The sequence below is a fragment of the Capra hircus genome, chromosome 15 (assembly GCF_001704415.2).
Source record: "Capra hircus breed San Clemente chromosome 15, ASM170441v1, whole genome shotgun sequence".
NCBI lineage: Eukaryota > Metazoa > Chordata > Mammalia > Artiodactyla > Bovidae > Capra > Capra hircus.
The window spans coordinates 73,216,073-73,230,177 of NC_030822.1; the positions used below are offsets into that span (position 1 = coordinate 73,216,073).

The window sequence follows — 14,105 nt, forward strand, 5'->3', positions numbered from 1 at the left end:
AACTGAACTACAGGCAAAGTCATGAGCCAAGGATGTATGTGTAGACATCAGGTTTACTTTTAGAGCAAGAATTGTGTCAATGAGGAAATTATGCGCAGAATTACATGCTTACATAATTTATGAATCAACCGCATTAATTCACTGCTGAATAAGGCAGGTCCTAGAATTAGTTGAAAAATATCAAAAAATGGCCTACCCTTGAAGATTGTGGTAGGTTGCATAATGGCCCCAAGCCATTCAATTCTTAATTCCTGGAATCTTTGAATGTTACCTTATATAGTGAAGAGATTTTTGCAGATGTGGTTAAGGGTCTTAATTCAGGGACACAGAAAACTATACAAAGACCAAAGAGAAGCCTGAAGCAATTTACTTTTATCACTTATTGTGTGAAATATGTATGGCTATTCTAGCAGTATACTGAAGCTCTCTTGTCCCTGCTTGCAAGAGTTGGTTGTGTGCCTCTCTTCATGTCTTGGTAGACTGAGTTCAACCTTAATGGGAGTAACTACAACATAAAAAATCCAAAGGCTACGTATCAGTGTTCTTACAATAGTGTGTGCTAAGTCCCTTCACTCATGTCTGACTATATAACCCAATGAACTGTAGCCTCCCAGGCTACTCTGTCCATGGAATTCTCCAGGCAAGAACACTGGAGTGGATTGCCATATCCTTTTCTGGGGGATCTTCCCAACCCAGGGATTGAACCCATGTCTCCTTTGTCTCCTGGACTTGCAGGAGGGCTCTTTATCACTAGCACAAACTGAGAAGCTTATCAGAGTTCTTACCATTCTACAACCAGAGAGAACTGGTTGTTAACCCTCTGCTGGTAATTCAGCACTTAAGGTCACTGTCATTGAATCAGAAATAACAACCCTTGCTGGACTAAACATCAGTTAAAATGTACCCGTGTTCCACTCCAACCTTCTGTGTTGGCTTTGCTTCAGATAAAGTACAGACAGAATGGATCCTGTGCTACTCTCTCTTTCAAACACCTAAATTGGTTTTGCCACTCAAACAATGAGATTGAGCAAAGTCATTCTTATTTCCTGATAAGCCCATTTATCCCAGAATGGGATATGGTAATCAGAATAGACTTGAGTATTCTTAGTTTATCTCTTTTTGTCTTCTAGATTGTGTTAGTTCAGTCTCTCAGTTGTGTCTGACTCTTTGTGACCCCCATGGACTGCAGCATGTCAGGCTTTCTTGTCCATCACCAAATCCCGAAGCTTGCTCAAACTCACGTCCATCAAGTCGATGGTGCCATCCAACCATCTCATTCTCTGTCATTGCTTTTCCTTTCCACCTTGATCTTTCCCAGCACCAGGGTCTTTTCCAGTGAGTCAGTTCTCATATCAGGTGGCCAAAGTATTGGAGTTTGAGCTTCAGCATCAGTCCTTTCAATGAATATTCAGGACTGATTTCCTTCAGGATGGACTGGTTGGATCTCCTTGCAGTCCAAGGGACTTTCAAGAGTCTTCTCCAACATCACAGTTCAAAAGCATCAATTCTTTGGTGCTGAGCTTTGTTTATAGTCCAACTCTCACATCCATACATGACTACTGGAAAAACCACAGCTTTGACTAGATGGACCTTTTGTGGAAAGGAATGCCTCTGTTTTTACATATGCTGTCTAGGTTGATCATAACTTTTCTTCCAAGGAGCAAGTGTGTTTTAATTTCATAGCTGCAATCACCATCTGCAGTCATTTTGGAGCCCCCCAAAATAAAGCATTTCCCTGTTCCCATTGTTTCCCCATCTATTTGCATGAAGCGATAGGACCAGATGCCAGGATCTTATTTCTCTGAATTTTGAGTTTTAAGCCAACATTTTCACTCTGCTCTTTCACTTTCATCAAGAGGCTTTTTAATTCTTCTTCGTTTTCTGCCATAAGGGAGATGGTATCTGCATATCTGAGGTTATTTATATTTCTCCCAGCAATCTTAATTCCATCTTGTGCTTCATCCAGCCCAGAATTTCTCATGGTGTATTCTGCATATATGTTACATAAGCAGGGTGACAACAGTCAGTCTTGACGTATTCCTTTTACCGATTTGGAACCAGTCTGTCTTCCATGTCACATTCTAACTGTGGCTTCTTGACCTACATACAGATTTCTCAGGAGGCAGGTCAGATAGTCTAGTACTCCCATTTCTTTAAGAATTTTCAATAGTTTGTTGTGATCCACACAGTCAAAGGCTTTGACATAGTCAGTAAAGCAGTAGATGTTTTTCTGGAACTCTCTTAATTTTTCGAAGACCCAATGGATGTTGGCAATTTGATCTCTGGTTCCTGTGCCTTTTGTAAATCCAGCTTGAACAGCTGGAAATTCATGGTTCATGTACTGTTGCAGCCTGGCTTGGAGAATTTTGAGCATTACTTTGCTAACATGTGAGACGAGTGCAATTATGCAGTAGTTTGAGCATTCTTCACGTTAGCTTTCTTTGGGATGGAAATGAAAACTGACCTTTTCCAGCCCTGCGGCCACTGCTGAGTTTTCCAAATTTGCTGGCATATTGAGTGCAGCACTTTCACAGCATCATCTTTTAGGATTTGAAATAACTCAACCGGAATTCCATCACGTCCACCACCTTTGTTCATACTGATGGTTCCTGAGGCCCATTTGACTTCACATTCCAGGATGTCAGGCTCTAGGTGAGTGATCACACCGTCGTGATTTTCTGGGTCATGAAGATAATTTTTATATAGTTCTGCGTATTCTTCTCACCTCTTCTTAATATCTTCTGCTTCTGTTAGATACGTACCATTTCTATCCTTTATTGTGCCCATCTTTGAATGAAATATTCCCTGGTATCTCTCATTTTCTTATGAGATCTCTAGTCTTTCCCATTCTGTTGTTTTCTTCTATTTCTTTGTATTAATCACCAAGGAAGGCTTTCTTATCTCTCCTTGCTATTCTTTGGAACTCTGCATTCAGATGGGTATATCTTTCCTTTTCTCCTTTGCCTTTTAAATCTTTTCTTTTCTCAGCTAGTTGTAAGGCCTCCTCAGACAACCATTTTGCCATTTTGCATTCCTTTTCTTTGGAATGGTCTTGATCACTGCTTCTTGTACAATGTCATAAACCTCCATCCATAGTCCTTCAGGCATTCTGTCTGTCAGATCTAATCCCCTGAATCTATTTGTCACTTCCACTGTATAATCGTAAGGGCTTTGATTTAGGTCATACCTGAATGGTCTAGTGGTTTCCCCTACTTTCTACAATTTAAGTCTGAATTTGGCTATAAGGATTTCATTATCTGAGCCACAGTCAGCTCCCAGCCTTGTTTTTGCTGACTCTATAGAGCATCTCCGTCTTTGGCCACAAAGAATATAATCAATCTGATTTCAGTGTTGACCATCTGGTGATGACCATGTGTAGAGTCTTCTCTTGTGTTGTTGGAAGAGGGTGTGTGCTATGATCAATGTGTTCTCTTGACAAAACTCTGTTAGCCTTTGACCTGCTTCTTTTTGTACTCCAAGGCCAAATTTGCTTGTTACTCCAGGTATCTCTTAACGTTCTGCTTTTGCATTCTATTCCCCTGTAATGAAAAGGACATCCTTTTTGCTTGTTAGTTCTAGAAGGTCTTGTAGGTCTTCATAAAACTGTTCAACTTCAGCTTCTTCAGCATTACTGGATGGGGCATAGAGTTGGATTACTGTGACATTGAATGGTTTGCCTTGGAATAGAACAGAGATCATTCTGTCATTTTTGAGATTGCATCCAAGAACTGCATTTCAGACTCTTTTGTTGACTATGATGGCTACTCCATTTCTTCTAAGTGATTCTTGCCCACAGTAATAGATATAATGGTCATCTGAGTTAAATGCACCCATTCTAGTCCATTTGAGTTCACTGCCTCCTAAAATGTCAATGTTCACTCTTACCATCTCCTGTTTGACCACTTCCAATTTGCCTAACGTTTCAGGTTCCTATGCAATATTGCTCTTTACACCATTGGACTTTACTTCCATCACTAGTCACATCCACAACTGGGTTTTGTTTTTCTTTTGGCTCCATCTCTTCATTCTTTCTGGAGTTATTTCTCCACTGAACTCCAGTAGCATATTGGGCACCTACCTGTGTCCTATCTTTTTGCTTTGTTATACTTTTCATGGAATTCTCAAGGCAAGAATCCTGCAGTGGTTTACCATTTCTTTCTCCAGTGAACCACCTTTTGTCAGAACTCTCCACCATAAACTGTCCATCATGGGTGGCCCTACAAGGCATGGCTCATAGTTTCATTGAGTTAGACAAGGCTGTGGTCCCTGTGATCAGATTGGTTAGGTTTCTGTGATTGTGGTTTTCATTCTGTCTGCCCTCTGATGGAGAAGGAGAAGAAACTTATGGAAGCTTTAGACTGACTGAGGGGGAAAGAGGGTCTTGTTCTGATGGGCGGGGGCCATGCTCAGTAAATCTTTAATCCAATTTTCTGTCGATGGGTGTGGCTGTGTTCCCTCTCTGTTGTTTGACCTGAGGCCAAACCACGGTGGAGATAATGAAGATAATGGTGACCTTCTTCAAAAGGTCCTATTCATGCATTACTGTACTCAGGGTCCTCGGCCCTGCAGCAGGCCACTGCCAACCCACTTCTCTGCCAGAGACTCTTGGACACTCATGAACAAATCTGGGTCAGTCTCTTATGGGGTCACTGTTCCTTTTTCCTGGGTCTTGGTGTGCACAAGGTTTTGTTTTTGCCGTCCCAGCATCTGTTTCCCAGTCCTGTGTAAGTTCTAGAGGCTCTGTGGTGGGGTTAATGGCGACCTCCCCCAATAGGGCTTATGCCATACCCAAGTCTGCTGCACCTAGAGCCCCTTCCCCTTCAGCAGTCCACTGCTGACCCATACCTCTGCAGGAGACACTGAAACATTTTTTGCTCAGTCTCTGTGGGGTCTCTGGGTCCTGGTTCACACAAGGTTTGTTTGAGTCCTCCTAGCATCTCTGGCTAGTATGGGGTTTGATTCTAAATGCAATTTTGCCCCTCCTACCATCTTCCTGGGGCTTCTCCTTTGCCCTTGGACATAGGGTATCTTTACTTCCCTGATAGCTCTGTTGGTAAAGAATCCTGCAAAGCAGGAGACCCCTGTTTGATTCCTAGGTTAGGAAGATCCACTGGAGAAGGCATAGGCTACCCACTCCAGTATTCTTGGGCTTCCCTTGTGACTCAGTTGGTAAACAATCTGCCTACAATCTGGGAGACCTGGGTTTGATCCCTGGGTTGGGAAGATCCCCTGGAGAGAGGAAAGGCTATACCTACTCCAGTATACCAGGCTGTACATACTAGTACTAGATTCCGTACTGGGTTTTAAATGTTTTGCCCTAAACCCAGGAGACTTTTTCTTGTTCTAATCCTTTTTTCAGAGTTTTCAACTTATGGATAGTTTCAAGGAACTTGGAAACTTGTGACCAGAACACTATTACTGGAAGATATTTATTTATTTTAAAGAAGCTGAATAGTATTAAGTTTTTATGTCAAGTTCTGCAGGAATATAAGATACTAATTTGGCTTTTATTAATCCTTTATTTATATTTCTATATGTCTGTCTGGAAAGCTTATTATCTTGATATACTACAAGTTAACTAAAAACATCAAGGATCATTGGATGAGATGATTTTCATCAGATAAAAATTGAATAATTTTCTCAGATGTCCTTGCCAGTCAGTCATTGCACACAATTCAATTTATCCTCAAGCAGATTTATGAAAACAATTTGAACTTCTATCTATGGAAACAAAAAATTGTATCAGAGAAAACAATGTGCATTTTTTAAATTAAATCCTTTAATATGTCTTAGAAACTTGGAAGAATTATTTAATAAGTGCTTACAAATAATAAGATAAATTGCTTAAATATGAATCTAATTTAGACTTTTTCTGGTTGCCTGTATGTAAACTTGATACTGTCATTTAGGAATTAAAAGTCCAAAGGATGTAAACTTCTGATAACTGGCATCATAATGGTGAATATAGCATTCTTAACGTAAGCAAAGAACTAAGAACTCTGAGTTAGTCTTTGAATGAAAAGTGTAATTCACTACCTTTAATCTGACTTCCTTTTCTGTTATCAGACTAGTCTACTCACTGTCTCCATGCTATATTTCCTCATAGTCTCCTCATAAATATATCTCATAGTCTGCAATCTGGCACTGAACCTCAACAAACCACTCAAGGTGTTTTCTCAAAATTTGTCACGTTTCTGTTTGTCAGACACACCAGATTTTTCTCAGTCTTCATCATTCTTGACCTATAAAAATCAGTTTAAGTCTGAAAACATTTTTTTTTTTCAATTTACCTGGCTCCAGATGTTCCTGTGGGTTTCCTTGGTGGCTCACCATAAAGAATCAGCCTGTAATGCAGGAGACACAGGAGATGTGGGTTCAATCCTTGGGTTGGGAAGATCCTCTGGAGAAGGAAGTGGCAACCAACTCTAGTGTTCTTGCCTGGAGAATCCAATGGACAGAGGAGCCTAGCTGGCCACAGTCCATGGGGTTACAAAGAATCAGACATAACTGAAGTGACTAAGCGCAGCATACACATATGCTCTTGAACAGGTTCATCTGTACCTTTCACTATGTCTCTTCATTCTACTCCCTAAATCAGTCATTCCATTTACCTACTAGTCTAGATGTGTCTTTACCCATTTGTCTGGTTTGTTCATGCTTGGCATGCTTTCCCTGAAGGACTTAGGAAGGCTTATCCTTCCAAGTGGTGTGTTTCCTCAGGATTCTACTCTTATGCCCCATCTATATTTCTAAATATTCATCTTTACTGAGCACTTTTATTTCTTTTTTCACTTTAAAATTTCCTACAAACTAACTTCTTCAACTGATATCTGTTATTAGAGATCACTTTTCTTCTAAACATCTAATGCAAATATTTCTGGATCAGTCAGAATGCTTCTCATCTCATGTCGTCATTGTTGTTTAGTCACTAAGTCATGTCCTACTCTTTTGCCACCCATGGACTATAGCTCACCAGGCTCCTCTGTCCATCAGATATCCCAGGAGAGAATACTGGAGTGAATTGTCATTTCCTTCTCCAGTGGAACCTTCTGACCCATTGTAGGTGGATTCTTTATCAAGAAAGCCTACCCCATTTCATGACTTCATACATATTCCATAGGTTTGGCAAGCTCTGTGAAATCTATTGCAATTTGAAATTCTGCAATTTCATTCTTCTTTGCACTTCTAATTACAACAATCTTTGCCTCTTGCCTAGATTAGTTCAGTTCAGTTGCTCAGTCGTGTCCAACTCTTTGCGACCCCATAAATAGCAGCACGCCAGGCCTCCCTGTCCATCACCAACTCCTGGAGTTCACTCAGACTCATATCCATCGAGTCAGTGATGCCATCCAGCCATCACATCCTCTGTTGTCCCCTTCTCCTGCTGCCCCCAATCCCTCTCAGCATCAGAGTCTTTTCCAATGAGTCAAGTCTTCCATGAGGTGGCCAAAGTACTGGAGTTTCAGCTTTAGCATCATTTCTTCTAAAGAAATCCCAGAGCTGATCTCCTTAAGAATGGACTGGTCGGATTTCCTTGCAGTCCGAGGGACTCTCAAGAGTCTTCTCCAACACCATAGTTCAAAAGCATCAATTCTTTGGTGCTCAGCTTTCTTCAGAGTCCAACTCTTGCATTCATACATGATCATCGGAAAAGCCATACCCTTGACTAGATGGACCTTTGTTGGCAAAGTAATGTCTCTGCTTTTGAATATGCTATCTAGGTTGGTCATAACTTTTCTTCCAAGGAGTAAGTGTCTTTTAATTTCATGGCTGCAATCACCATCTGCAGTGATTTGGGAGCCCCCCAAAATAAAGTCTGACACTGTTTCCACTGTTTTCCCATCTATTTCCCATGACGTGATGGGACAAGATGCCATGATCTTCGTTTTCTGAATGTTGAGCTTTAAGCCAACTTTTTCATTCTCTTCTTTCACTTTCATCAAGAGGCTTTTTAGCTCCTCTTCACTTTCTGCCATTAAGGTGGTGTCATCTGAATATCTGAGGTTACTGATGTTTCTCCCAGCAATCTTGATTCCAGCTTGTGCTTCTTCCAGCCCAGCGTTTCTCATGATGTACTCTGCATAGAAGTTAAATAAGCAGGGTGACAATATACAGCCTTGACGTACTCCTTTTCCTATTTGAAACCAGTCTGTTGTTCCATGTCCAGTTCTAACTGCTGCTTCCTGACCTGAATATAGGTTTCTGGAGAGGCAAGTCAGGTGGTCTAGTATTCCCATCACTTTCAGAATTTTCCACAGTCTATTGTGATCCACACAGTCAAAGGCTTTGGCATAGTCAGTAAAGCAGAAATAGATGTTTTTCTGGAACTCTCTTGCTCTCTCGATGATCCAGCAGATGATGGCAATTTGATCTCTGGTTCCTCTGCCTTTTCTAAAACCAGCTTGAACATCAGGGAGTTCACAGTTCACATATTGCTGAAGCCTGGATTGGAGAATTTTGAGCATTACTTTACTAGCATGTGAGATGAGTGCAATTGTGTGGTAGTTTGAGCATTCTTTGGCATTGCCTTTCATTGGAATTGCAATGAACACTGACCTTTTCCAGTCCTGTGGCCACTGATGAGTTTTCCAAATTTGCTGGCATATTGAGGGCAGCACTTTCACAACATCATCTTTCAGGATTTGAAATAGCTCCATTGGAATTCCATCACCTCCACTAACTTTGTTCATAATGATGCTTTCTAAGTCCACTTGCCTAGATCAGTGGGTTTCAAATACTGTTTTCTGAAGTTCACAGTAGGTGAATAACTTTCTTATTCAAAATTCACTTTCCAGAGTACATCTATGTTCTAGGCTATAGCAGGTAAAAATGGTCTCAGGTACAATACCAGTGAACTAGCTATAACACCACATATTTTACTATCAGTCAAGGAAGCTAACAGAAAGCAAGTTCTTAAGAGTGGCATCGTTAAAGAGATTTAAACTAGAATGTATTTTTATTAATTTTGTTTAAAGTAAATCAGTCACAAAGCCAGGTTTGATTTATCACCTACTTTATGATGGAACAAGAAACTTAACCTGCTTGTGCTTCAATTCATTCATCTGAACAAAGGGATAGTATGGATACTTGTCTCCTGGGGTTATTATGAGGATTAAATGCATTCATAAATAAAAATCAATTAGAACAATGCCTGATACATAGTGAGTTTTAGTAAAAATTAGCTATTCACACAGTATTTATGACACAAGTACCACTACATTTCACTAGTGTGTGGGTAATTGCAGTAAGAAACTACTTTTCTAGACTATTATTATATTGTTTGTTGTAGCTGCTGTTATGTGCTGTGTAAATTCAAACTATTCTGTTCAGAATTGAGGCTTTAATAGAGGTTGGGGTGAGAGGTAGCCGCACCGAAAGAAGTTCTATATTCCATCACTTGTCTTCACTCATATTATCCAATCAAAAAATACTCCAGAATTTTCTGACTCAATTCTTTCTCTTTTGGTTCTCTTCTGAGATACCATTTTAATTCCTATCTCTGCTGCAAATGTTTGAATGATTTCCTTAAAATCACACAGCTTGTTCATTATAATAAAGAGGATAAAATCTACCATATAATAAGTATAGTTTGGATTTTATTGTAAAAGCATTTCTGTTTGTCCATATTGAAATCCATCTGCCACATTCATAATACCCACCCACAACTTTATGTCATTGTCATGCAAATTGTATTTGGCAGCTCGATATTTCACTATCCAGTAGAGCTCAGTGTCATCTAAAAATCTGGAGATTTTATTATTTCCACAGTAGAATACTTCTTATACTAAGATAATTTACAAAATTATCAACAAATCGCAGCTCCAACTTATCCCCATAATACTATTCTACTTTGCCAACATGTTGCTTCCTCTACTTAAGGTATTTCATAATAAAATATTTTTCCTTCATGTTGTTTCTATTCACTATCTGTTTGTTAATTTGAAATAATATTTAGCATTAAAATGATCAAAAGCTTTTGGAAATCTATAAAATTACATTTAATAGACAAGCTTTTAATACAGTGATACTTAAACACTTGAATGAGAATAATCTAGGGTGCATGTAAAAAACAAAAATATTGGGCTACACTCAAGATCTACTCAGTCAGAATTTCTGGAGTGGTCCTGAAAACCAGAGTTTTTAACTCCAAAAATGTAAGGAAAACACATTGATAATCCACAATTCTTTGTCAAAATGCACCGAGTTCTTCTGCTCCCCTCCCTCCCCTAAGAACCCTAGTAACCCTCTCCCAAGTGAAGCTGCTAGGAATAATTAAAGGCAAATGGTTTCTCTCCCTAAGATGCAAAAATACTTCCTTTCTCAGGTCCAGTGAGTCATAAGGCCCTCCCAGAACCATAGTCAGCTAGTAGACTATGCAATATCTTTAAGAATCAAGACTGGAGCCACCAACATGAATAACACAGTATATATCTATATCTGGAAGTTAATGGCCAACAGACTACTTCAGTGGAAAAAATGGTCATTGATGTCCTTCACCTTGGAAAGGCAACAATACCTAAGACAAAAATTTTGGAAAAACTAGCCAAAATATACAAGATCACACCAGAGGTCATTTTTGTTTTTGGATTCAGAACTCATTTTGGTGGGAGCAGGACAGCTGGCTTTGAAATGATTTGCAGTTCCTTGAATTACATGAGGAAGATTGAGCCCAAACACAGTCTTGTAAGACATGGCCTGTATGAGAAGAAGAAGACTTCAAGACAACATCAAAAGGAATGTAAAAACAGATTGAAGAAAGTCAGAGGGGCTACAAAGGTCAATGACAATGCTGACAAAGAGAAGGAGTAAATTTTCTACAGTGACTATGTCTGTGGTGATTGTACAGATTTCTCATGAGAGAATTAAGAAACTAAGACCTTAAGAAAAATGAAGACTGCTCTCTTGGGAGGTCTCAAGACAACCCAGATCTTTAAATATATCACCTGAATTCCACTAATGGGGTCATTCTATTCCTGCTATTCCTTCAGAGAGAGGATTAGATGAAAGAGGTAGTTTAAGATCTACATGCAAGTTTAGATGGTGAAATGTAGATCAATATGCTGCTTTTATTGGAGTATCCTCATAACTGAGTCGCCATGGGTGCCATTAAGTCTATTCACTTTATGTAGACAATCTTCCTGGCAGTTTCTAGGTGGGTCAGTGGTAGAGGATACACTTGTCAATGCAGGACATGCAGGAGACAAGGGGTTCATTTCCTGGGTTGGGAGGATCATGTGGAGGAGGAAATGGCAATCCAATACAGTATTCTTGCATGAAGAATCCCGTGGGCAGAGGAGCCTGGTGGACCGTAATCCATGGGGACCCAAAGAATAGGACACAACTGAGAGACTGAGGACACATGCACACCTAGTATTAACAAGATTCCTGTTTTCCTACATGCCATTTTTCCTTTTTTTACCTTGCACTGCTGTTCTTAATGTGATCTATCTGATTTTTCTCTGAGCATCAAATAAAGTATTTAAGAATAACCTTAAGTCTCCCTATGAATCATTTTAAATGATTTCCTTTCATTTTTTTCCCTCCTGAACTAATTCTCACATTTAGTCTCAGTTAATTTGTCTAAAATAGAGTAACTCTATGGTGGATATTTTAAGGTTTCCCTTATCCTTCAAGGTGATTGAATTTGCATCCTTATTTGTATCTTTATTGAATTTTATTATTTTCTGATCGTTTTTATTCTCCAGTACTAAAAATCACATCCAGGATATTGAGTACTCTAAAACTACTTCTTCCGGAAAGTCATTTGTAATATTTATAAGTGTTTCTTCCATAGTTCACCCCAATGAGATATTGGGTAATTTATCACAAAATAAGACCGATTTTTTTAAAAAAAAGAAAACCACATACTGAAACTCATATATTCAAATGAGTACTGTGTTCTTCAAAGTAGAAATACTAGGAAGAAATTTACTTACACCAATATAATCTTGCCTTTATACAGAATATTTTAAAACTGAATGATTCTTCTTGCTATTTTATAACCCTTGTCTCTTGGTGCTGTGGAAGGGAGATAGCAGCTGCATAAGTGGAAGGCTTGAAAATGATTAGCGAGCTTCGTATGCATCAGGCACCTTGCTGAAAGTATCTCATATGTTCTCTCACTTAGTCCTCACAGCAAAACAGCATTTGAGTTTATCTTTCTTTCACTGTTAAAAGATCTGCCATACAGAAAGAGGCAGCAAGTCCTCTTAACCTTATAAGTGTGTGACTCTAAAATGTATCCTGCTAAATGTTATACTTTATTGCTCAGTGATCACCTGGTTAAGGGACTCTCCCAAGGTCATAGTGTTTTTTCCCCAGTATCTTTATGCTTCCCTTATGATCTCAATGCCAAACTGGAGTCTTAGATTACTTTATCAATACTACCTGAAATAAAATTTAAAGAGTATGGTTAGAGATGATGGTCCATATGAGTAGCCGACCTATCATAGCAGCAGTCTGCTTCTTTCCAATTTCATCCCTGTAGATGATGTGAAGAATTTTTTCTCAGTTCATCAAGAAAGAGAGAATCCATTTAGTTTATGAAGTTAGATAGCAAGAATGGAGTAACCCATTTAAGTAAAATTGGGGTTATGCACATCTTTGGGAGTGACAGAATTCATCTATAGAGATTCTAAGGTTACCCATTATATTGTGTTAATTATCTGTCAAAATATCTGTCAAGAGAATACATAGCCTAATTTTCTTAATAATTAGTAATTTTTTCCTAATATTATAGCACACTTTTTTCTTTAACGGTAAGTTCTTTTTCAAATTTCACAGTGTTAAAAAAAATACCTACAAAGGAAAAGAAAATGAAAATTGCACCAAATCCAGGATTTTAAAAATATTTGTGTCACTGGTTTAATAATTAAATTAAAGCCAACATAAAGAATTATTTTACTGTCGTCCTGACAACTCAATGATCAATATAAGTAGTACAAGTTTTATAGATAGCCGATGTGAAGATTAGTCCTATGCCTCACAAGTGGTATCTATGTGTCACCACTGTCACAGGTTCTTCTGATTTTGCTTTTGTTTAAACAAAAGACATGCCCTCAAGTAGTTTTCAGAGCATTTGAAATTCAGAAGTGAGTGCAAGCAGAAAACAAGTTACAAAAAAATTAAAAAAAAAAAAAAAACCACTGGGAACAATTTTGAGGATCTAACCTCAGAAATGGATTCTCAGACAGATCTGGTCAAACACAGACCCACTATCTACAACTTTATCCTTGTACCGTAATACTTAAACCACTTGAGCTAAATTTCGCTACACAATCATTTAAGTGAATAAGAAGTCTCCTTTAAAAAAATCAGATGCCACAGAGAAAATCAGAGAACAGTACTTTTTGCTTTATTATATATTGGCTAAGTCATATAATTTTGCTTTTAATATCTTCCTGAGATAACTACCCAAGAAGAAATGAGTAGGGATTATTTGGGAAGAAAGCTGGATATGATGTGAAGGATAATAGAAGGGAATTTGGCATCACTTTAAAAAATGGGGTCAGACAGACAGCTATTGAGGCAGACTTAATTATTTTGTATTCCCAAATCTGCCTCATTTTAATTGTGACTTATCCTTGCTAAACCTTGGTTTCTTGATTCATACAACAGCCTTGAGATTGTTGTTAAGAATAAGATAATTATGCACCTAAAAATATCTGGCACACTATTTTTTGTTTTTTTTGTTTTGTTTTGTTTTGTTTTTCCAGTGTTGAGGATTCAAGAAGAATAACATATTCTCTGATCCTCAAAGGACTCATGATCTAAAGGAAAGATAGACAAGGATATGGTTCTATTAAAAGAAGTCACATCACCATGTGCAAAAAGTAAAATTAAGAGACATCATATGTCAGAGGCACCAAAGGGGCAGGCACTACCTCCACAGGGTCATCAGGAGCATCGACCGAGTGGAACTGACATCACTGAAAAAGAATAAGAATTTGTCAAAGGCCCCAGTGCTAGGTTGGCATCATAGACAGAGAATAAAGCATACCCAAAAGAACTAGATAAAAGAGGCAAATAAAATGGGTAAATTTAAAACTAAATAAAAAAGCTTTATTTTTTTAAAGCAAAATTCTTACTCATTTTCAATTTTTTTG

General features: G+C 38.5%; 1 protein-coding gene and 1 pseudogene across 1 annotated transcript in view; both read left to right on the forward strand.

Moving 5' to 3' along the window:
* The window catches only part of LOC108637685 (contactin-5-like), a 544,569-nt gene that overhangs the window by 499,862 nt on the left and 30,602 nt on the right, over window positions 1–14,105 (forward strand). The window lies entirely within an intron of this gene.
* LOC108637592 lies at window positions 10,412–10,809 on the forward strand (annotated as a pseudogene).